The 23,917-nt window shown below is 40.4% G+C and overlaps 1 protein-coding gene across 9 annotated transcripts in view; it reads left to right on the top strand.

The window, feature by feature from the left end:
* NCOA3 (nuclear receptor coactivator 3) overlaps nucleotides 1-23,917 on the top strand; it is a 168,459-nt gene that overhangs the window by 21,461 nt on the left and 123,081 nt on the right. For 2 of the 9 annotated variants that reach the window (XM_084645750.1, XM_084645748.1), the window contains exon 3: nucleotides 156-276. The exons of the other annotated variants lie outside the window; for them this stretch is intronic. The gene's annotated coding sequence lies outside the window, so the exon portion shown is untranslated. The remainder of the gene's footprint in view (nucleotides 1-155; nucleotides 277-23,917) is intronic. 9 annotated transcript variants of the gene reach the window in all.

Below are 23,917 nucleotides of genomic sequence, written 5' to 3'. Positions count from 1 at the left end.
TTAAAAAATGCCGCTAATGTGCTAATTGGAACATAATGTGCTATGTCACATGGTGGGAGACAAGGAAGGGATTCAGATAATGGGATTTGGATAAACGGGAGTATCCTGTATCTGAGGATGTTGGTAACAGTCTTACTATTTTTATCCTCTTGCAGGGCTCACAAAAGCTAGGAGGAGTTTCTTCTGTGTTTGTGCCTCAACAGACTTGTTCAGTTCCAAGTAGAATTTTGACAGTTACGCTTGTGAAACTCCACTCAGGACAATAGGATTGCACAGGTATAACACGATCTTCTGACCTGCAGAATTTCTTACTAAGAAGTGACGTAGCACAAATTGATGCCCAAGTCCCACAGGGAGTTTGTAGGGTTGATGGTTAGAAAAACCGTTAAAATGAGCAGAATTGATCTGGAATCAGACAAACATGGAACCTCAGAATGCCACTTCAGCAGACTCATTCTTCAGAGTAGATCCTTCAGTGTTTTTTTCTAAACTGAAATACTTATACTCAGTCTCATGTTGTGTTAAATCATATTACCCTAACACAATGTAAATAGGTTTTTTACTATTTCACAAAAATGCACTGGTTTGCATACCACAATAGAAGATTCTATATCTTCTATGAAACATTAACTTGTGATCCTCTAGTGCAGGGGCAGGCAAACTTTTTGGTCTGAGGACCACATCGGGTTTCAGAAATTATATGGAGGGCCAGTTAGGGGAGGCTGTGCCCCTGCCCCCTATCCACCTCCCCCTTGCTTCTCATCCACAACCACACCACCACCACAAACTGCCCTGCCCTCTATCCAACCCCTCTGCCTCCTTACCACCACACAGCACAGAGCACCATTGGTGGCACCACTACAGCCATGCCGCCCAGAGTGTTGCACCGGTGTAGTGTAATAAATTTCTCTCTGTAACTGCTACCAGTAGCACATTCCTATGCGGAGCAGTTTAATACACTACACCGGCAACATGGTGCACTGAGACTGGGGGAGGGACTAGGGGCTAGCCTTCCTGGCCAGGAGCTCGGGCCAGGCAGGATGGTCCCACGGGCCATAGTTTATCCACCTCTGCTCTAGTGGTTGAGATTTCTTCTAGAAAGGTCTCAGGACTAAACCGTATACAGGGGAAAAGGTGGTAACTTCACTATATGGCAGAAGAGGAAAAGTGGTTTTATGACTCTAATATTCAAAACAAGTTGGTCATGCTGGCTTTATTTAAGGGGCTGAGGAATAGGTGGGGAGATGGTTTCCCTTTTCAAAGGCCTTTCATTAGTTCAGCTTCTGTCTAAGGATACTCCAGGTTCATTGGCTAAAGCAATTCATTCAGAAGTGGTGATATGCTACCTCTGGAATGTTTTTGGCACCTGATGACCCTGGGAAGTAAGGCATCTGCTTGGGACAGATTCCGTTCCTTGTGTTGCACCCCAGAATAACCTGACTTTAGTCATTTGGCCACCCACTTCCCACTATCTTGATGGAAGTAGTTACTTCCAATAGCATTCATTTCCATTCTCCGTGGGTGGAACAAAGTGATTAAAACATAAGTAATGGCTATCTTAAAATATTACCTACTGTGTATTAATGCATCAGTAGAGCTACTGTATACCTGTTTGTTGTATCAGTAACACTATGCACCAACTTGGTGCTTTCCCTGAGGATGAACCACTTTTGTGGTGTGTTGCTATGGCAACTGCCTTCTGCAGCTGCTTCAAGGTCACTCATCAGTCATAGCTTAGTGTGGATTTTGTTAAACAAAAGATCAGTGCCCAACAGATAATACAGTTAATGATCATTTTGCTGCTTTATACAAACTTTATTTGTTAGACTAGATACATGAAGAAAACTATGGATTAAAAGTAATTATATTTAGATATCACTTAATTTAGCAACAGTGCAACTTGAAATGATGCATAATTTTCTTAGAAGGCTAATCTCACTAATCATGCCAGATGTGAACACATTAATACAAAGTTCTCAAATTTAGAGAACTATAGGAAAAATAGTCTTTTTTTATAATTAAATCGGAGGTAACCACTATCAGGCATAAGCAAACAGATTCCTTTACTCAACATAAACTAAATGTTTTCCTTCTAATACTTTCAAATAGTTTCCAAGTCACCGAGTCACTAATTTTAGTAAACTTCTTTGACCAATAAAATAGTGATAAAAATATGAATAAAGTACATAGAAGCATGGGCTAACTTGTAAATAGCTGTGAGTAGTCTGTATTCTAGAAAGGAGAACAGCAACCGATACATATAGTGTAATATGTGGAGAAAGGCATTTAGTGTTCCTTAAATATCCAAATATTGAGGGCTTGAGTATTTAATCAGACTCTCTGCCAAACTTACTCAGAATATACTTTTAAAAAGGAATATCAGACTTTGGAATTTTTTCAGTGGAAGAGATTGACTATTCATCTTAAAATAACTGTCACAATTTAATGTCTATTCTACAGGTAGGAGTAAACTGGTCACCTAAAGTTTGTGTCATACATATGACCTAGTAAGCCACGTTATACAGTTCAAATCTCAGAAAAAGACAAGACTGTAAAGATTTAAGTACTCACAAAAAGAAAAGGAGTCCTTGTGGCACCTTAGAGACTAACACATTTATTTGAGCATAAGCTTTTGGGAGCTACAGCTCACTTCATTGGATGCATTCAGTGGACTTTGATACATGCCCTTTTTGTTTCTGTCTCCCTCATGAATCCTGATGGGAATTCCATGGAGACTTTTTTCCCTTAGAAATAAGTTAAATAGTGATATCCTGTAACATCTGACCTACTATAATTGTTCATCTGTCTCATTTGTTCCCCAGATGCATATTGAGTACTCTGGATAGGTGTTGAAAATAAGTGTGTGGGGGGGGGGGGGGGAGGGATGTGTGTCTAGCCTCACATGCTCAAGCAGTAGCCATATCCTAGAACTCTTCCTTTACTTCCCTCCCTCCCCCAGCTTGTAAGATCTCTTTTCTGTCCAGGCATCCAAACTTTCACCCTGGCCCTCATCTTCTGTCTAGATTGCTTAATTGCCCCCAACAATTCCATACTAAGCACAGCTGCTAAAATCTGCCTTGCCCATTTTTCTGATCATATAAACCCCATTTAACTCCTTCCTCTTACTATATTGAAGCCTTTTGTCTTCAGCAGCAAACCCTTTCATGATTGTCCATCGCTAGGTGTCTGCTCTTATTGTCATTCCAACCTCCACCATTTCTCCAGTACTACCATATCTGTCATGGTCATACTTCTGTGCCATTTTCTATGTTGCTCCTACTCCTAGAACTAACTGCCTGCCCTAGTTAATCTGAATAACTGCTATTCTCTGCTTCATACCTCATCACAAGACCATGTCTGTCAATTTTGTAAGAAATCAGCCAGTTAGCAATGGCTTGAATGGGAGATGGAATTTGACACTTGGTCTAGATAATTTCTAAAAATTGCAAATGTAGGTAAACACATAGCAGGAGCAGGCAGAGAGGAATAGTTAAATCCATCTGTTATTGTTTTAGGGTTCATCTGCTCTTTGGGGGGGGAGAAGGCCACAGCAGCAAGTCTCAGCCTGAGTCAACTGATTCAATATAGCAATGTAGATGTTCCCACTTGGGTTGGAGTCTTGCTGGTTTTTTGTTTAGGTGTGCTCAGTGATTGTAAGGCCTTCCAGGTAGGCAGTGTGTGTACATTGTCTAGTGCAGTGGGGCCCTCATCTTGCTTGGAGCCTCTGAATGCTTTGGCATTAACAATAGGTAATGGCTTCACCTTACAAAACTTCCCCTATAAATGCCCCACTGCCCACATTCCTGAGGCAGTGAGGACAGTGATAAAAGAAGCAGCAGCAGCAGAAGAAGACTACATCTCGAGCTGCTTGTAAACCATTAAACTTCTGTAATTAGCAGCTCTCAAAATTTGCTTTCAGACTTGACAGCACATTTCTCATTTCTGGGATGATGGAGGGAAGTGAGGCAGCAGCATGTTCTCAGTAACAGCCATTTATTCTATTTTTAGAGCTAGTAATTGTGGCAGGTAACCAATGTGACTACTTTGAATAACAAACACTTCTATACCTGTCCTTACAGCATAGAAGACTAAGGGCTAGTTTACACTAGAAGTGCCACAGCTGGTGAAAGCACTTTATGCTGATGGAGGGAGCTTTCTCATCCACATAATAAAACCACCTCTGCAAGAGGCAGCAGCTATGTCGGTGGGAGAAGCTCTTCTGCCAGTATAGCACAGTCCACACTGATGCTTAGGTTGGTGTAACTTACATCGTTTGTGGGGGAGGGGCAATTATTCACACTCCTGAGGGACATAAGTTATACTGACATAAGTGGTAGTCTGCACAAGCAGTAAGTGATAAGTATATATAGCTGAACATTTACAAAATGTACTAGTACAGGGTTGGCGAGGACTACTGAATGAAAAACTTGTGTACTTTTTCATCAGAAATCACTGTTGCTAGGCAGATAAAATTTTGCAAGTCTGTAGACTGTCTAGTCACTTGGTATTATACTTATTATGCCATATTTCTAAGACTCTTCACTTACTTAAACTCTATTACATCCCCCTTTGACTACAAGGGGCAGTTTTGTATTATAATTCTTGAAGATCACCAGCTTTATACACATCCTGATTCCGTGAAATTTAAAAAAAAATGGCACAAATATGGAATATTTTACCTGAATTCCATAATTTAGCCCATTTATTATGGTGGTGGATTTCCATGTCATTGACTGCATGGAATATATAAAATGTATGCTGGTCTGTCTGAGAACAAACTCACTTCCACCATTCTCCTGCTCCTTTAGTAAATATTCACATCAGCATTATGTTATGTTGCAAGTAATAAAATTAACTATTTTCTGATAGCTATCATATCCCCCTTTAGACAAAACAATAAAAATGGCTGAGACACTGTCAGAAACTAACCTTTTTCCCCAGAAAGGGTTTACAATTCTTCTGATCAGTCAAATCTGTGTGGATAATAGCATATCTAAATACTTAAATTATTCTAAACTAGTTGCTGAACAGTAGATCCTAATTCTTAAGCATCACTATCTCTTGCTTACCCAAATTTACTTCATTCTCCACCTATTCTTGAGTATTCTTTATTGATTTATCTGATTCTTGTTCTGTTCCTGAATTCTTTCTAGCCTTTCTGCTGCTGTCTCTCTAGTTTTGTCAAATTTAGGTGTTTCAAGTGTGTATATTTCGTATGCTGGGTAAACCAGGCAGAGAGAGGGAGCAGATGTTCTAGCAGTTCTTATTGTCTGTGGAGACTGTGCCAGGAGAACAGCCAAGGAAAAGTAATAGAGGAGAAATGTCAAATAGTATAATTCATTCTTTCCACAGTGTTGCATCAAGAACCCAAGTTGATATTTTTTCCAGAAAACCTACTATATCAGCTAATAAGTGTCTCTTGTCAAAGTGATTCCATATGAGAAATGGGAAGGAAACTGATGGTTTAAAGCAGCTTTGTATCTTTCTTCTGAACACCACTGCAGTATATGAGCAAGATGTTTTGTGTGAAATTTCAATATACACAATAGTTTCTCTAGCTACAGAATATCTACACAAGTTTCACATATACAACTGTATTGTTAACAGACACTGCTGCTCTTATATTCTAGTTCAGAGGATTAAATCTTGAAATTTACTAGTCAGAGGAAGACCTGTAAAACTTGAACAGTGCACAAGAGATTCAGAGGCAACTAAAGGAGGAGAATTCTCAGAATGGCCAACTGAATGAAGAGTTTTGTGAAGGGTTGAGATTTATTATTCTGGAAGTTTCTTAATTGAGAATGAAATGGCTAGGAGACTCTTAAAGAAAAAAACCCAACAAAAACAACCCTAACCTGCAAACATTAGCGTTGCAAAAATCTAGTTAAACATTTAGTAAAAAGTAAGGCTATTTAAAAAAAAATATTGACTTGGATAAAAATTGCACCTTGTTAACATGGTCATTGTGGCATATTCCCTATAGTGTTTGCTTACTTATTCTATGCTAATATCAGCAGAGAGCTATATTCCAATTCATACACTGGTAACTGACAGTTTTATTGCTGCAGTTCCTCATTTCAGAATATCTTTCTGCGGGTGGGAGGTACAAAGCAGAAGTTAGTAAGAAGTTTGTTAAAGATGGCTTTTTTCCCTCTAACCAATCAAACTTGCTGTAGAGCTATGTTAAAGCAGAATCAGTGACATAAATTTTCTGGTGTATAAAGACCTGAAATGGTTGGCAGTTTTTCCTGTTCTAGAAATACATGTTTAGACATTGGTGACTGGGAATGATTGACTAGAACTATTCAAATAAGTCTCTTTTGCAAAATTGTTTCTATTAGGGCTATCAAACAATTAAAAAATTAATTGGGCACTTAATCACACTGTTAATAATAGAATACTATTAGTATTATGGATGTTTTTCTACTTTTCAAATATATTGATTTCAATTACAACAGTGTACAGTGCTCACTGTTTGTATTACAAATATTTGTACAGTAAAAATGATAAATAGTACTCAGTTCACCTCGTACAAGTACTGTAGTGCAATCACTTTATCATGAAAGTTGAACTTAAAAATGTACCTTTTTTTGTTACGTAACTGCACTCAAACAAAACAATGTAAAACTTTAGAGCCTACGTGTCCACTCAGTCCTATTTCAGCCAATTGCTCAGACAAGTTTGTTTACATTTACAGGAGATACTGTTGTCTGCTTATTTACAATGTCGCTTGAAAGTGAGAACAGGTGTTTGTGTGGCACTCTTGTAGCCAGTGATGCAAGGTATTTGTGCCAGATACGCTAAACATTCATATACTCCTTCATGCTTCAGCCACCATTCCACAGGACATGCTTCCACGCTGTTGATGCACGTTAATTAAATTTGTGACTGAACTCCTTGGGGGAGAACTGTATGTTTTCTGTTCTGTTTTACCCACTTTCTGCCAGATATATTTCACGTTATAGCAGTCTCAGATGACCCAGCATGTGTTAGCTTTAAGAGTGCTGTCACAGCAGATTTGACAAAACGCAAAGAAAGTACCAATGTGAGATTTCTAAAATAGCCACAGCACTCGACCCAAGGTTTAAGAGTCTGAAGTGCCATCCAAAATCTGAGAGGGACAAGACGTGGAGCATGCTTTCAGAAATCTTAAGAGGAACATTCGGATGTGGAAACTACAAAACCCAAACCACCAAAAACAGAAAATCAACCTTCTGCTGGCTGCATCTGACTCATATGATGAAAATGAATATGCGTCGGATCCGCACTGTTTTGGATCGTTCTCTAACAGAACAAGTCATCAGCATGGACCCATGTTCTCTGGAATAGTGCTTGAAGCACAAAGGGACATAATCTTTCATGCATCTGGCGTGTAAACATCTTGTGTCACCCACTACAACAGTGCCATGCAAATGCCTGTTCTCGCTTTCAGGTGACATTGTAAACAAGAAGCAGGCAGCATTATCTCATGCAAATTGTAACCAAACTTGCTTGTCTGAGCAATTGGCTGAAGTAGAACTGAGTGGACTTTTTTGTTTTTGAGTGCAGTTATGTAACAAACACACACAATCTACATTTGTAAGTTCAACTTTCATGATAGTGTACTTGTATGAGGTGAATAGAATAATACAATTTTTTTTACAGTGCAAATATTTGTAATCAAAAATACTGTTGTAATTGAAATCAATATATTTGAAAATGTAGAAAAAAATCCAAAAATTTAAGTCAATTGGTATTGTTTAACAGTGCAATTAATCGTGATTAAATTTAATTGCAGTTAGTTTTGAGTTAAACATGTGAGTTAACTCTGATTGAACAGCCCTAGTTTCTATACAAAAACCATGCAAAATTTTCAGAAATAACAAGGCCTGAACAACCTTATTAGTGAAAATGCATTGTTGGGAGGAGGGAATTTTTATTCAGATTTTAGTCCAAACTTCTGGGTCTAATTCTAATACTTGAACAAATTTTTGAAAAAAGAAAAGGCCTCTGTTAGAGACCGCACAACCACAACTTCAGTAAAGCTACAGAGTATGTCAGCCCCAAGAAGTCCTCCCAACAAACCCTGGAAGATGAGACTTGTTCTACTACAAATGTCTGGCCTGTTAGCTGGCAAGATCTTTTGAAAAGGTGTTTAGAAGTTTTTGAAAGAAACAGGATATAATGACAATTTTGGTCTGCCTTAAATAGCAGAAATATAGTCTCTTCTAAATTCTGCTGGTTATCTTGGCTGTGTACCTGATTCTCTGCTAACACAAGGAAGCAACAACACTAAGTTTATGGTAAATTACTTGGTATAGATGTTTAAAGGATTAAAAATACACACTTAACTTGCTAGAATAACATTGGTTTTCCTACCAGTGTAGTTTAACAAGCAATTATGCTGCTCTTTAAAAACAAAATCACCTACTTCTGTAGAAGCAACTATCCACCAACTTCTGATACTTTCAGAGGGAAGCATGTCCTTATTTAGGGGTAAGTGATAATTAATCTATCCTGTAGTCTAAATAATTTGAAAATAATACAGTGAGCTGGAACACTTCTGAGAGATCTAGACTAGGAAAGGTTGGTGTGTCACAATTTAAACTACTTTGACTGCTTATACAAAGGCATAACATCTTTTTAACCTGGCTTAACAAAACATTCCTGGAGAAAGACTAAGCTAAAATCACTTGGCAAACCCAGAACTCTTCTAAAGGGAATGCTGGCCTCTCATGGTAGGCTTGACAAACCAGACAGAAGCTGTATTTGCTTCTCTGTTGTACAGGTAGTTAACATTTTTAATGGGGAGTCTTTTTTAAATGTTCAACAGCTGCAGATTTTACTAAACTAGAGCAATACAATAGATATTTAATTGCAAAAAAAAAAGACAACTTATTTCTGTTTCCCTGTTTAACATTTGGTTAACCTGACTATATAGAACTGGCTCTTAAGTCACATGCACAAAACACAAGATATCTGTGAATAAAGGTTTTCCTACTGTTCCGTTAAGCTGATCCTGTGCTATGGGTATTGAAACAGTCACACTATTATCTGAACACATTTTTCTTTCAGATTTCTAGGAATTCTCATGTCATTACTATTTGTAGCTATGTGCCATTTTTTCTCTGCTTTTTACACCCCTATATTGTGGGTTAAGCCTGGCTGTATGCCTAGAATAGGGGCCATTTGTTAAAACTAAACTTTGAAACCTGAATTGTTGCAATATTACCATTTGGCTATTATCTAATCTGCCCTCTTTTACTGACTGGCTGACAGATCCATTAGAAAAAAATACTTTAAGCAGAACATGAGATCAGCAGTGGGCATTCTCACTCTTCTCTGTCGGTCAGGTCTTAATATAAAGACTTTGGGCTACCTTTCCTCCTGCTGTGAGACTTATGACAACTATCTGTCTGCTCTAGCAATTGCTTACACAGGAAAGTAGTATTTCTTTAGCTGGTTGTAATGCAATAAATGTTGTTTATGGAAACAGTTTAGACTACTTCCTCTTGCTCTTAATTTCTCTCACACACAGAGCGCACAGGGAAGGAAAAGCTCAACCCTATCCTGGTTAATCTGGAAATGGAGAGCAGCTAGTACTACGGCACCTACACTTTCTCAGCTGACTGCCAACCAGTGTTCCATGGACTATAGTTCTGGGAACTTCCTGCTTCTATGTGGGAAATTTCTTTGACAGCTGTTATCTATATTGGAGTATAATTAACATCTACTTAGTGCAGACCAGGTTACTCCATACAAAGTTAAAGTACCCTTTTTTATATATTTAGCATGCTCTCTACACTGAAAAATTCATTTAACTAAAGTTGCCATAGTGGGGGGTGGGGAAATAGTCTGTATCTTAGTTCCACATGTTTTAGAGGGAGGTGACAGAACCCTGGAATGAAATAACTTCTGAGACTTCTTCCTAACCCACATCAGTTCATGGTTCATCATGTAACATTTGTGGCGTGCCCTGTCCTTCCTCTCCCCCCCCCCCCCCCCAAAAAAAAAAAGATGCTTTGGATCTCTGGACTATTTCTAGGAATTCTTCCTCTCTCATGTTGTTCACTCTAACATGCTGTCAAGATCAGATGTTAAAACAGCCAAAATACTACTACACTGCATGAAGTGCCAGTTAAGTGTTCATATTGGGTATATGCTGTCTCCAAGGAAGGAAAACCCCTCAGTGAAAAGAAATGTATTGAGGCTGGATTGCATTGCTAGATTCTTGATGTAACGGTTATAAACTAAATTTGGCATGTATAGCTATAGGCCTTAAACCTGATAGGCTTGGGCCCCCATTCTTCTACCTGTACTGATATATAATATATTTATATTTTTACACATAAGTTTAGGCCCTGACTTTCTTTGCAAAGTGGTGAGCACTCTCAACTCCCAGGAAGCACTTTTGATCGACTTTGCTTCTATATTGTGCCTAAAATAAAGTTGTTCAATAAGAGCCTTAATTTAGCTAACATTCAAAAGTGGGAGGGGGCGGGTGAAGACTTTGTTGAAGACTGTGGAAAATCGGCAGGTGCCTATATAAAGACTTGAGTTTAAAAATTTTGGCTGTTGCAATTTCTTTAACACATTCCTCTCAGACAGCTCTGATTTAAAAACAAACACAGCTGAGACCGGAGTAGTTGTATGTTTCAACTTTCATACCAAGTAGTCACTTTTAGGGCCTATTCTCTTTAAAAACAAAACCTTTTTTCCCTTCTGTCTAGTTCTCATATTTGTTACGTAGCTTACTACCTTGCTACATTGGAGTGAATATGCTCCCACTGATCAGCATGAGTTAAGAAATGATTGGCCTTCCATGCAAGGTCCTAAAGCATCCTATTGCACAGCATTTACCTAATTTAGTACTCCATTGTGGAAGAGACCTATTATCTTTGGGGTTCCTGTACTGTAATAAAAGTGTTAGTTTCAGAGCCATGTTTTTCTTTTGATACAATAGGTTGTGTGGTATCTTTAAGTGAAGGTGGACTGACTTCATATTAGGTGTGTTTCTTTTTCAGTGTTTACCTGAATTCTAATTTGCTTTTAATAAATATTCTTCTTACCCCTTCTCACTTAAAGTGAATATTGGGAGCTGGTATAGAAGTTTACTAGTGCATATTGCTTTACACAAACTGGCACAATGCTCCCCTTTTCCAGACTAATTGTTCAGCGTGTCCCTTACCAAGCTATATAACTTCATGAACACTGATTATTAAATTCACTATAACAATTCAACTTAATACTAAATGGCAAGATATAACCATCTCTCCTAATACTTAACTTTTAGTCTATGAAAGACTTAGAACAAATTTTGTATTTGATGAAGGAAGATAATTGTCCCCTCCTGCTCGCTATACTTCTCAGTTCCCTTTGATTTTACACCTCTGTGCCTATTCAGTTTGAAGTATAGCTACCAGAGATAAGGTTGGCAACTTTTTAATGGCACAGAACTGAACACCCTTGTCCTACTGCCCTTCTCACAGGCCCTGCCCCCATTCACTCCATCCCCCTTTCTCTGTTACTTGTTCTCACTCACTTTCATTGGGATGGGACAGGAGGTTGGGGTGTGCGAGGGGGTGAGGGCTCTGGGTGTGGCCACAAAGGGGGGTGGGCTCAGGGCTGGGGCAGGGGCTTGGGATGGAGCTCAAAGCTGGGCAGGGTTTTGGGATGTGGGAGGGGATATGTGTTGCAGGCTCTGGGAGGGAGTTTAGGTGTGGGAGGGGGCTCAGGGCTGGGGCAGGAAGTTGGCGTGTGGGTTCTGGGAGGGGTTGGGTTGGGGTTTGGGAGAGGGTTTGGGCTGCAGGCTCCAGTCAGGCGGCTCCCACCCTCAGGCGGCTCCCAGAAGCGGCTGGCATGTCCAGCTCCGAGGTGGAGGGCCAAGGGGACTCTGCACGCTGCCTGTGCGCACAGGCGTTGCTCCTGCAGCTCCCATTGGCTGTGGTTCCTGGCCAATGGGAGCTGGGAGCAGGCACTCGGGTGGGGGCAGTGTGTGGAGCACCTATGGCCGCCCATGCACCTAGAAGCCGGGCATGCCAGCCGCTTCCGGGACCTGTGCAGAGCCAGGGCAGGCAGGGAGCCTGCCTTCGCCCCGCTGTGCTGTCAACTGGACTTCTAGTGGCCGGAGCTGCCAGGTTCCCTTTCTGAATGGACATTCTAGTTGAAAACCGGATGCCTGACAACCCTAACCAGAGAGAGACAAGATTGTGAACTGGAATTTCTTAGATGTAATACCTCCATTAGTAGAAAGAGCATTCATTTCCACTCTTGATTGTGAACTTCTAGTGTTTCAGTAACAAAGAGTTAATAACATAGCAGAAACTTTTGGTCTGCAGTTGCCCTCATGCTTTAGGTGGCTTTCTTGATGTTTCAGGTTATAAATAATAAAAATACAGACATACCAGCAAATGCTGAAGTACAATATCTAGGTGACTATGCAAGTGAAGCATATGTGGTGTTGCATTTGTAAAACCAAGGATATTTAAAAGAGCATACTTCAAAAGAAAATATTAGAGACAGATTTATGCAGTTCTTCCCTTAATATCTGCTTGCATGGCCTCCTTTCTACCAGTCAATACAAGCAGCTGGGCAAAACTCAATTTGTTTTTTAATAGGACTAAAACACCTGCAGGATTGAGAGAGGGAGAAATGGCAAAATTGTTTGGACATCTGCTGTTCTTCTGGTTTGAGGACTGGCTATATGGTGCTGTTTAAGTTAACATTAAGCTATAAACTAGTTTAAAGGCATAAGCTGAACACTGGAAGAAGACTGAATGCCTTATTTAGCCAGAATGCTTTGGATATGGAGAGATTATGAGTTATACGTGAATTTTGGCATGGGTGGTGCTTGGTTTATTTTAATTTTATTTATAAACAAAATGGTGCCTGTTCTCCATTCTAGGTGTCTGCCATTTCAACCATGCAACAGTCCTACAGGGGGTGACTTCTCTCTCTTGGTAGGAAATAACACACCTGGTTATCACTCTGGACAGCTAAAGTTCTTTGAGGGTATGTCTACACAGCAGCTAGACACCTACAGCTGGCGTGTGCCAACTGGCTTAAGGCTCGCAGGGCTTGGGCTGTTTCATTGTCCAGGATTAACTTTTGATATCCACTAGCCTAAGTTGCTTTTTGCCCAGAGAAAGCCACATTCTCTCTGTGTGAATCCAGTGCCAAGGGCTTTAGGCAGACCAAAGGAACCCAATGTGGTGTCAATGTCCTGGCATCAATAGAGTGACACTGAGGTCATTGTATCAACCTGATTCAGGTCAGAGGCCCCCAGAATGACCTGATTCTGCACGGAGATCTTGGCACTGTTGAAGTAACTTGACCAAATTTAGTGCTGAGGTCCCTATATTGGTCTGGGTAGACTTATTTAGTACTGAAGTTTCTGGATCCTCCAGGTCAGCCTCATTTGGCACTGCAGTTCTGGCACTGCTGATGCTGTGCTGCAGTCCTAGTCTGGCACAAGGTCCTTAGGTACTGTTGGATCAATCTGGATTTGGTGCTTAGGTCCCAGCACAATTGAAGCAATGGAGGGATCCCTGGATCTCTTTGGGAGCCAAGCGTCATTCATTCTGTGTGGGTGTGTTTTTTTAAAAATAAATGGCACCATAGCGTCCTGATCTTTTGGGATATCCCGAGTTGATACTCTTAGATCTGTGCCTCTTAGCCTGATCTCATAACATGACTGAAAAGTGATATCTAGCTATAGTTTTACGCCCAGAATTTGTGGATATTTAATTTAGGCCCAATAGAACCTAGAACAACCTCATTTGGCTCTGAATTCCTAACACAGATGCCCTTGGCTGCTGAGATACCCTGAGCACTGAGACCTTGGAAGAGCATTCCGAGGCTTATATTAACAGTCACCCCTGAGTGCATACTGAATTATATTCATTGCTGTACCACTTGTTGGCTCTGAAAATGTCTAAGACTTAGAAGATACCAAGGTTGCTATTGTCTTAAGACATCTAGGTTTCTGGGCGTCTGCTGCGCTACCATCTGTCAATGCTGGATCACTGAATCTTTAGGTTTGTTCTGTTTATGTACTGAGATTGATTTTGTGTGTGTGTAAAGTTCTACAAATGACCTTTCTCACCTCTATACTAAGTGTTTGCTCTACTCTCTCAAGACCTAATTTTTTTCTATGCTTATCTGGAGCATTAAGATGTCTGGAAGGTTTGTCGTTTACCACTTTGACTGGTGTGGGCTAGTGAAGTGCTCATCCAAGTCAAATACTTCTCAGAACAGATGTCTGTGCAGGAGTTTTCTCAAGTCCCCAGAAGGTGTTCAGAATTTACAGCAGGATTGCTAGTGGAGTCATGCACTTAGTTCAGTGGTACAGGGGAAACTCTGAATTCCAAGAGTATCTTAATTTCATCTTTGGTCTCTTTTCTTGTAATCTCAACCAAGGGGGAGTCTAAATCTTTTATTTGGGAGGTTTGACCTGTATCCTCAGGCCTTGAGGCTGCATGAGTACCATGTAACTTTTTATTTGTTGTTTCATGCTCTTTAGTTGCAAATTAGATAGCAATTGCTACTTAGTGAACAGGGATTTTTTATTTGCATGCTTAAAATATTTAGTACAAAAATGGTTGATTTCATATATAGTAAGAGTGTTATATTCTAAAATATTAATTTTATTCACATACTTGGTCAGAGTTTTGGGTAACTGAATAGTTTAGCTAAAGTTCCTGTTGTGAATAAATACTAGCATTTAATACAGAAACTATAGAATTGATTTATTTAGCTGAAATAACTTATTGATCTTTAATCTCTCATCAAATATTACATTGCTCCTGGGGAATAAAACATGTGATTAGGAGTTCAGAAATCAAATATATTAGTTAATTCTCTGAGGTCTGTGCAGTTGGACTTTTAACTAAGAGCTTGTCTTCGTGTACAGTGTTACAATAAATTTGTTAGTCTCTAAGGTGCCACAAGTACTCCTCGTTCTTTTTAGTGTTACAGTGGTGTAGCTGCACTAGTGAAGACACTATTATGCCAATGGGAGAGTTTCTCCTGTTGGTGCAGTTAATTTACCTTCCCGACAGGTGGTAGGTAAGTCGATGGAGAAATTCTCCCATCAACGTAGCACTGTCTGCCTGGGGAGGGGTTGAGGGGGTTAGGTCTGTATAACTGTCACTCGGGTGTGGATTTTTCACAGTCCTGAGCAACGTATAGGTCTGTAGTGTACACCCTGGTATAAGGCTTTTTTAAAAGTGGAAGTTTACTAAAGTAATACCAGAAAAACTTTTTTAAACTCTCTAATTGTTTTGCACACTGTGTGGTTCATACCTCACCATACCATAGCATTCTGTATGTTAAATAGGCTTCTTTGGCATTCATGAAACCTGGGTGGGGAGGATCAAGTGACAATGAGGAAAGGGAAGGGGGGAGAGCAGCGAGTGAGCTGGGGGGGAGTTCCAGAGCTCCTATTGTAGTGTCTGTTTTTCAGAAATTAGAAAGTTGGCAACCCTACATACAGGTGCTGTAAATTGGACACTGGCAAAAATCAGGGGGGAAAAAATAGGCATGTTGCTATACCCTGCTTCTGCCAAAGGTCTTTGTTTTGGGGTGGGGGCTATTTAGGAGAAATGTAATCTTAGTCAGGCAGAAAATCCAGAAGGCGCTCAAACTATTTTTGAAAAGAAAATTAACCACACATACCAATGCTTGCTGGGAGGAAAGAGAAAATTCTGGGCAGGGGGGAGAAATGGAGATGTATGGTGGGGAAGTCAAAGTAGTTGGGGGCTCTGGTCAGGACAAGGAATGAGAGTGGGACACTGGGAGGGGTGACAAGGAGGTGGATAGCAGGCTAAATGGAAGGGATTAGAGGCAGAGGTACCTGTCAGCCCCACATTCTCCCTCCAGAGACTACCTGTACCTGCCAATAGTGGGGGATGGGAGGCAGAGTGAGGGCAGTGCCTTCAGTAGATGTTACTGAGCATGCTCAGTCTGTGCGAGCATAGTCAGTACAAGCCAATCAGCAACTGGGGGGGGGTGGCACATGATCCCACGTGCTCTCCCTGCATGTCATGTCTGCTCTCCTCCCATATGTGCTGCAATCTGGGGAGGCTCTTATCCCTCAGGAGCATCTCAGCCCTCCTCCCTGCCCCTTTATGTATACTTGAGATTTGGGGGGCAACTGTCCCTCCAGAGCAGCAATTCTCAAACTATGGGGCAGGTCTCCTAAGGAAGACACAGGAATGTGTCAATGGAGGTGCGAGCTATGTGACTTTTTATTTTATTTTCTTAAAGAGCTCCAGCTGTCAGCCCTGGGTGGGCGGTCCAGACTAATGTTTACAAACGTGAACTAACGTGAGTTCATTGGAAATCAGTTAAGTTGAAAAACGTTTCCTGGGGGTACTCGGCAATCCTCTGCCGAAGGTTCCATGGCAGAGCAGCTTTGTTCCTTCCCCCACTGTAGGAAACTTTCCCACACCATTCGGCAATCACTTGTGCAGGGACCAAAGCAGCACATAGGTGAGCAGCATAGGGAGCAGGGCGGAAGCCACAAGCATGGAGTAGATGTACCCTCGTTTCCCTGCTTACCCTTCGCAGTGAGAGGTCTGCTAGAATAACTTCCACCTGTGGAAAAGTGGGGGAGAATTTTAGATTTTTTCCCCCCATAGAATGCTGCACCCCGAGACAGTGTGTGCTCATTTCCTCATGTGGCACAGTCTCCCTGCCCTCCTTCTTCCCCCCCACTGCCCCCCGGGGACAGTGTGTGCTCATTTCCTCACATGTCTGCTCAAAATCAGCGGCCAAGCGGTCTGCCTCAGCACTCCACCTCTGAGCAAACTTTTCACCCTTAGTGTCACAGAGATTATGTGACATACAGCACGCAGCTAGGACCATGGGAATATTATCCTCATTAAGGCTTAGTCTGCCATAAAGGCCATCACCAGCATGCCTTTAATCTGCCAAAGGCATATTCAACTGTCATCTGGCACCTACTCGGCCTGTTGTTGAACTGCTCCTTACTGCCGTCCAGGTGTCCCGTGTAAGGTTTCATGAGCCAAGGCTGTAAGGGGTACACCAGGTCTCCCAGGATCACAACGGGCATTTCAACATCCCCCACTGTAATCATCTGGTTTGGAAAGAGAGTCTCTGCTTGTAGCTTTCTATACAGGCCAGTGTTCCTGAACATGTGTGCATCATGCACCTTCCCGGATCATCATGCGTTGATGTCAGTGAAACGCCCTCTGTGATCCACAAGCGCCTGCAACACCATGGAGAAGTACCCCTTCCTATTGATGTACTCTGTCGCAAGGTCATCTGGTGCCAAAATTGAAATAAGTGTTCCAACTATTGCTCCTCCACAATTAGGGAACCCCATTTCTGCAAAACAGTCTGCTGTTTCAGTCACATTTCCCAGAGTCATGGTCCTTCGTAGCAAGATGTGATTAGTTGTCCTGCACACTTGCATTAATGCAGCCCCAGCGGTGGTCTTCTCCATTTCAAATTGATTCATGACTGACTAGTAGCAGTCCGGAGTCGCCAGCTTCCACACAGCAATTGCCATGTGCTTCTCTACCAAGAGGAAAAGGAGTACTTGTGGCACCTTAGAGACTAAAAAATTTATTTGCGCATAAACTTTCGTGAGCTACAGCTCACTTCATCGGATGCATTCAATGTATTCACTGAATGCATCCGATGAAGTGAGCTGTAGCTCACGAAAGCTTATGCTCAAATCAATTTTTTAGTCTCTAAGGTGCCACAAGTACTCCTTTTCTTTTTGCGAATTCATTCTGGTGTCCTTGCGCAGCAGGTCTGGGGCAAGCTCCGCATACAGTTACAGGAAGGTGGCTTTCCGCATCCGAAAGTTCTGTAGCCACTGGTCTTCATTCCACACCTGTATAATGATGCGATCCCACTATTCAGTGCTTGTTTTGCAAACCAGAAAGCGACAGTGTACCCTATGCAGGTGCTCTGTGAATGCCAAAAGCAATCTAAAGTTGCTCCTATCCATGTCACACAAAATGCCTGGTGCCTGAACGTCGTCTTCCGTTAGGAACTTGACGATTAACTGCACTGCCATCTGTGATGTCTTCATGACCGTTAACAGAGCATAGGAGAGCAGTGCAGGATCCATCCTTTCCCACAAAGATGCCGGTTTGCACAGCAGAGAATAGCTGTTGCAAAAACGCCATGAAAGAAAGCCAGAAGCCCATGGACTATTGGGTCACAAAGCAATGCATCACAGGACATTTAGCCAGGTCCCAAGATGCACCGCGATCCGCTCCACCTTCCCACAACAGCTAGCGACAGAAGGTGTCAAGCTGGACTATGGGATAGGTACCCACAGTGAAATGCTCACACTGTCGATGATGGTGCCCCCACTGTGGATGCAATCTGCTGACAGAGGGAGCAAGTGTGAACATGAGATTGCGATTTTTGGGTGTCGCCATTACTTTTGCCAACAAAAACTGGTAGTGTAGACATGGACAGAGAGGAAGGGGAGGTTGTGAAACAAAATGAGAAAATGCCAAGGCTAAATGGACAAGGAAAATTTCAGTCTTCTTCCAGCATATACAGAATGATCCAATGTGTCTCGGAAAATATTCAGCAAACAGCCATCATGGAGTAATTTGTGATTTGGGTGAAGTGTTTGAGCATAAAAGGGATATTTTAAAAATGCTTTGACTTGGTAGTTTCTCAGTAATTTAGCACTGAAATGGTTACAACTATGCTTTGAAGTTTAAAACCACAGTGAGGCAAATTGTGTGTAGTGGGGAAGAGGGGTATATAGTTCACACCTTTTTTGCTGCTATTGTTTGGCTGGAGACATTTTTCTGCCTGGCTGGTTTAACAGGAAAACAGTATGCTTAATCACATTATGACAGCTACTTGGAGTGGAAAAATTAGAAAACATTTCCTAGAAAATATCAAAAATTGCAACAAGACTTGAGACTGTCGGCTCCATAACTTTTAATTCAGGAGTTTTAGCGTACCTGATAAGTAGTTTAATAAATTAAAACTTGTCTCTGTCTTAATAGATTTCTCGTTCTCTTCTCCCTTCTACATTCACCCACACCAACATTTGCATACCCTATTATTTATAGCCTGTATCTTTGCAAGGAAGTTTAAAAAACAAAACAAAAGCCCACTGGCTGGAGCCCTAGAGTAAAAGGCTCCAGTGGCTTATACCATTTTTATCACAGTGTTAGCTAAATCAGTCTTAACTGACAATGCAACAAAAAGACCTGAAGCTGCTACAGCTATGCGTTTGCTAGATCTCCCACCAGTGCAGCTGAACCAGTGGTAGCATTAGTGGAAATTTTTTTGCTAAAACTCCCTTGTGTTGATGGGGCCAGACAATGTGAGATCCTTAGGGTAGGAATCCTGTCATCCTATTCTCCTTGTAAAGCACCATATTGGCAGATGGTTATTTAATTAACTGAATACAATATACTAATGACAAATTAGAAAAAGTCACATGAGGAATTGTAATCCACACTGAGGTACTTTAACTGTTGTGACATGGAGAAACATTTATGAATGACACTAGTGCACAATCAGTATTGTATGTTTTCAGCGAATTGCCCTGTGATTCTAATATGATGTTAAATTGATAATTAGCATGACTAGGAAACACGGAAATTGAATATATATAACCTGTTTTTAGATATAACATGTGACGAGATAGTGATGTTAATCTTCAGTTTCAAAGTGGAAACTCTGCTTGATATACCAGATCTAACAAAAGGAGACAGTATTTGTTTAAATTTGTGATGACTAACTCTTCCATGAACATTTATTATAACATATGTTTCATTTGCTAACAGTCTGTTCCTCACCTAAGGGTTTTGTTTAACCTAAAATGCAGTTTAGCTGACACATTTGTATAGTATTAAAGATGCAGTGAATAAAAAATAATCAGTAGCTCTGTCCTGACACTTCTTCTGCAGAGTTTATAAAAATGTATAAAATTGCTTCCTAATGTTGTCAAATTATGTAACTATTTAGCCATTTATATACAAATAAGGAAACAACTGGGTCTGGAACAAAACATTACAAACATTTCTGGCATTTGGTAGAGGAAGGATGTGACCCATTCAGCAGCCATTGACCTCTTGTACTTACTTCCAGTATGACCCCAAATCCTCTTAAAATGGCATGAAATTTCTGTACTAATAATCATGGATAGTGTAATTTTTGAAAGGTTTTGAAGACAAACACCAGTGTTTGAATAGTGCCATTGTTATTTTTATGACCACTTTTTGTCCATGGATTCTCCCCCACCCCCCAGTGGTTGTTTAAGCAGTTTTTATTATACTGTGTCCATTGTAGGATTCTTAATATTAAGCTTCTGGTCTCAGATTTTGTTATATTAAAGTGCCCAATAAATTTTACAAACAGACCATTGGACATAGAAAAGCTAGAAGTAAAAGTACATTTAAAAATTTGGTGAACCTAGCTATGTTGCTCAGGGCTGTGAAAACTATCATGTCCTGATCATGGTAGGTTAGGTTAACCACCACCATCCACTGCCCCGGTAGCTACGTCAATGGAAGATTTCTTCCATTATCCTAGTTCAGTGGTTCTCAAACTTTTGTATTGCTGATCCCTTTTACACAGCAAGCCTCTGAGTGCAAACTCCCCTCCCATTAAAAAAACAACCCATTTTTAAAAAATTTAACACTGTTATAAATGCTGATAGTGTGGCTGATGTGATTAGGCCCTATGATGGTGTCCCCTGAATAGATATGTCACTATCAGAGGCTTGTTCACCTGCACATCTACCAATGTGATATGTGCCAGCAATGCCCCTCTGCCATGTACATTGGTCAAACTGGACAGTCTCTACGTAAAAGAATAAATGGACACACATCAGACATCAAGAATTATAACATTCATAAACCGGTTGGAGAACACTTCAATCTCTTTGGTCACTCGATTACAGACCTAAAAGTTGCAATTCTTCAACAAAAAAACTTCAAAAACAGACTCCAACAAGAGATTGCTGAATTGGAATTAATTTGCAAACTGGATACAATTAATTTAGGCTTGAATAGAGACTGGGAGTGGATGTGTCATTACACAAAGTAAAACTATTTCCCCACGTTTATTCCCCTGCCCACCCCCCACTGTTCCTCAGACGTTCTTGTCAACTGCTGGAAATGGCCCACCTTGATTATCGCTCCAAAAGGTTCCGCTCCCCCTCTCCCCCCACCGCTCTCCTACTGGTAATAGCTCACCTTACCTGATCACTCTCCTTACAGTGTGTATGGTAACACCCATTGTTTCATGTTCTCTATGTATATAAATCTCCCCACTGTATTTTCCACTGAATGTATCCTATGAAGTGAGCTGTAGCTCACAGAAGCTTATGCTTAAATAAATTTGTTAGTCTCTAAGGTGCCACAAGTACTGTTTTTCTTTTTGCGAATACAGACTAACACGGCTGCTACTCTGAAACCTGTCACTATGCAAAACAAAATTGTATCTATTTTAAGGCTTTTGTGTTCTTACTTCATACATTTTAGCAGACTATATACTTGGTAAATACTGTAATTATCATTCTGTAGTAGGGGAATTTTTAAACCAGAAATAGTTCTTTATCTCAAGAAATTATTTAAAATATTCTGTTAATGTACCGTGGAGAGAGAAACTAGTACCATCTTTACTTGATTATGATGATCCAATTTGGCCTTCTTTTTGGGGAGCAGCAATGCAGCTGAAGATAATCTAATAGCCTTTGTACTCTTTTATTATTGAAAATGTAATAATTTATGACAACAGATTTGAAAAAAAGGGTTTTGGACACAGATTTCCCACAAAATATGTAATTGGGAAAAGTAAAGATTAGTATTCATTTGTAAGACTTCATGGACTGTCCAGAATGTGATTTATTCATAGAGAGCTTTTCGACAGAGTTCTTATATGTAATATTACATTTAGAAAATTACTTTTGAAAGAACATTAATGATGCAAGTTCAAGCAATTTAAAGTTAAGAAATGCCAGAAATAAGTATATATGCAGTGGTGTTGTAGCTGTGTGTCAATCCCAGGATTTTAGCAAGACAAGGTGGATGATATAATGTTTTATTGGACCAACTTCTGTTGGTGAGAGAGACAAGCTTTTGAGCTACACAGAGCTCTCCTTCAGGTCTGGGAAAGGTACAAGGGTGTCACAGTAAATACAAGATCAAACAGATAGTTTAGCATAAGTAATTAGTATGTATTCTATGTGTTCCTTTGACTATTTTGAGGGGTTGGTCGATCTAATTATGGTGTGCAAGACATTTTTCACAGCCCTGAGTAGCATAACTACTGAGCAGATTTTTGTGTGTAGGCCAGGCCTGTTACTTCTAGCTTTTCAATGTCCAATGGTCTGTTTGAAAAATATAATAAGACTTCAAATTTTATTGAAAAAAGGCATTTGTAGATCAAAATGGGGCTTTTCTGATGTGGCATTAGTGGAGCAAATCTGGAGACATTTGGGGGCAGACAGCATAGTCTCATGGTCTGGACCTGGTCCGTTAGACCCACAAACCCATCTGCTGATGGTGCAACCCCATTTGGGATCATGACCTACAGCCTGGGAACCTATCCAGTAGTCAGTGGAAGAGCTGAGACTAGAATGTATGGGTTCCTTCAGTCTCCCTAGCCTGTACATTATTTATATCTCAAGCTCTATATCTGTGCCTAACAAAGAAGTTGGGGCCTCAGTGTACCTGGTGTATGTACAGAGTTCTTGTAGGACACTGGGAGCAGGCTCATTGCAGATGGAATGTTCAGAGATTTTAGTAGCAAACCTCTGAAGCTATACTGAGCATATGCAAATAGTGATGTTCAAAGACTGACTGTTCCAAATGTTTAATTGTTTCAGAAGGCAACTCTCCGACTAAACTTTTGCCAATGCTTTAAAAATGTTTTCCCCAATTTCATTTTTTGAAACAGCTAAACAGTTTAGCTGATTCTTAAAAAAAAAAAAAAAAAACTTTTACAGCAGAGGCAGAAAGAAAGCATGGAAAATTTCAGTGCAAATGATTAAAATTTGGCAAAGCTATTAAGAAACTGAAAACAGGGGTTTACAGTGGAAACTTTTAGGCAACCTTAATTATAGGCATCGTTATCAGCTCTTCCTGTGACAAAAATATATTAAACATATTTAGGTGCAAAACTTAGGAAATGCCAGAATTAACATTGCTACTGTAACCATAATTCAGCCACCTTGTCTATGTGCATTATGATACAACCTTAAATGTCATGATCATAATAACTTTTTTCTCCACGGCATCCCCACCTCATTCAGTGCACAAGTTGAACAGTTTTCTCTGAATAGGGAGGTGTTCAATATTTCTTTTTATCTTCATTATTCATTGTGTTGATCCAGATCTTTTTTACCATATGCCATCTTTATTGCCTTGAGCTGAATATAAAATTATTAATTTCCCCATTGGCTTTTTTTTTTTTGGTGCTCTCAGTCTAATATTTGAGTGATTCACAAATTGTATTGAATTTACCATTGCAATAAACCTGTCAGATGAGGTGGTGGTTTCACCATTTCCATTTTGCAGGCTAAAATTCTCAAAAGTATCTACTAATTTTGGATTCACAACTTGAGGGCTTGTAGGGCCTGATTTTTTCCCCAAAGAGTTCTTAGCATTTTTACATCACTTTATATGTTCAAACATAGGTCCAGTTACAATTCTGAGGACTTGACTTCTGGAAATTTGGCCCCAGGGTTTTAAGTTGGGCACCAGTAAAATGAAGAAAAAATCTATTAGTGCCTTCCTGTGAAAATTTAGGTTGAAGTGACCTGCCAGGTATCCTGTATGAACTGTGGCAGAGGCAGGGATAGAATCCAGTTCTCCAGGGCAGCATTCAACTCCCTAAACCTCAAGACCATCCTTTCACTTGCTGCATTCACTACATAGCTTTCAACTTCTGCAAAAATGATGCAAGTCATACAGACAATGAC

Source organism: Lepidochelys olivacea (assembly GCF_965140295.1).
Source record: "Lepidochelys olivacea isolate rLepOli2 genome assembly, chromosome: 13".
NCBI classification, from domain to species: Eukaryota; Metazoa; Chordata; order Testudines; family Cheloniidae; genus Lepidochelys; species Lepidochelys olivacea.
The sequence above is the reverse complement of the archived record's forward strand: the minus strand, read 5'-3'. Positions and strand labels throughout refer to the sequence as shown.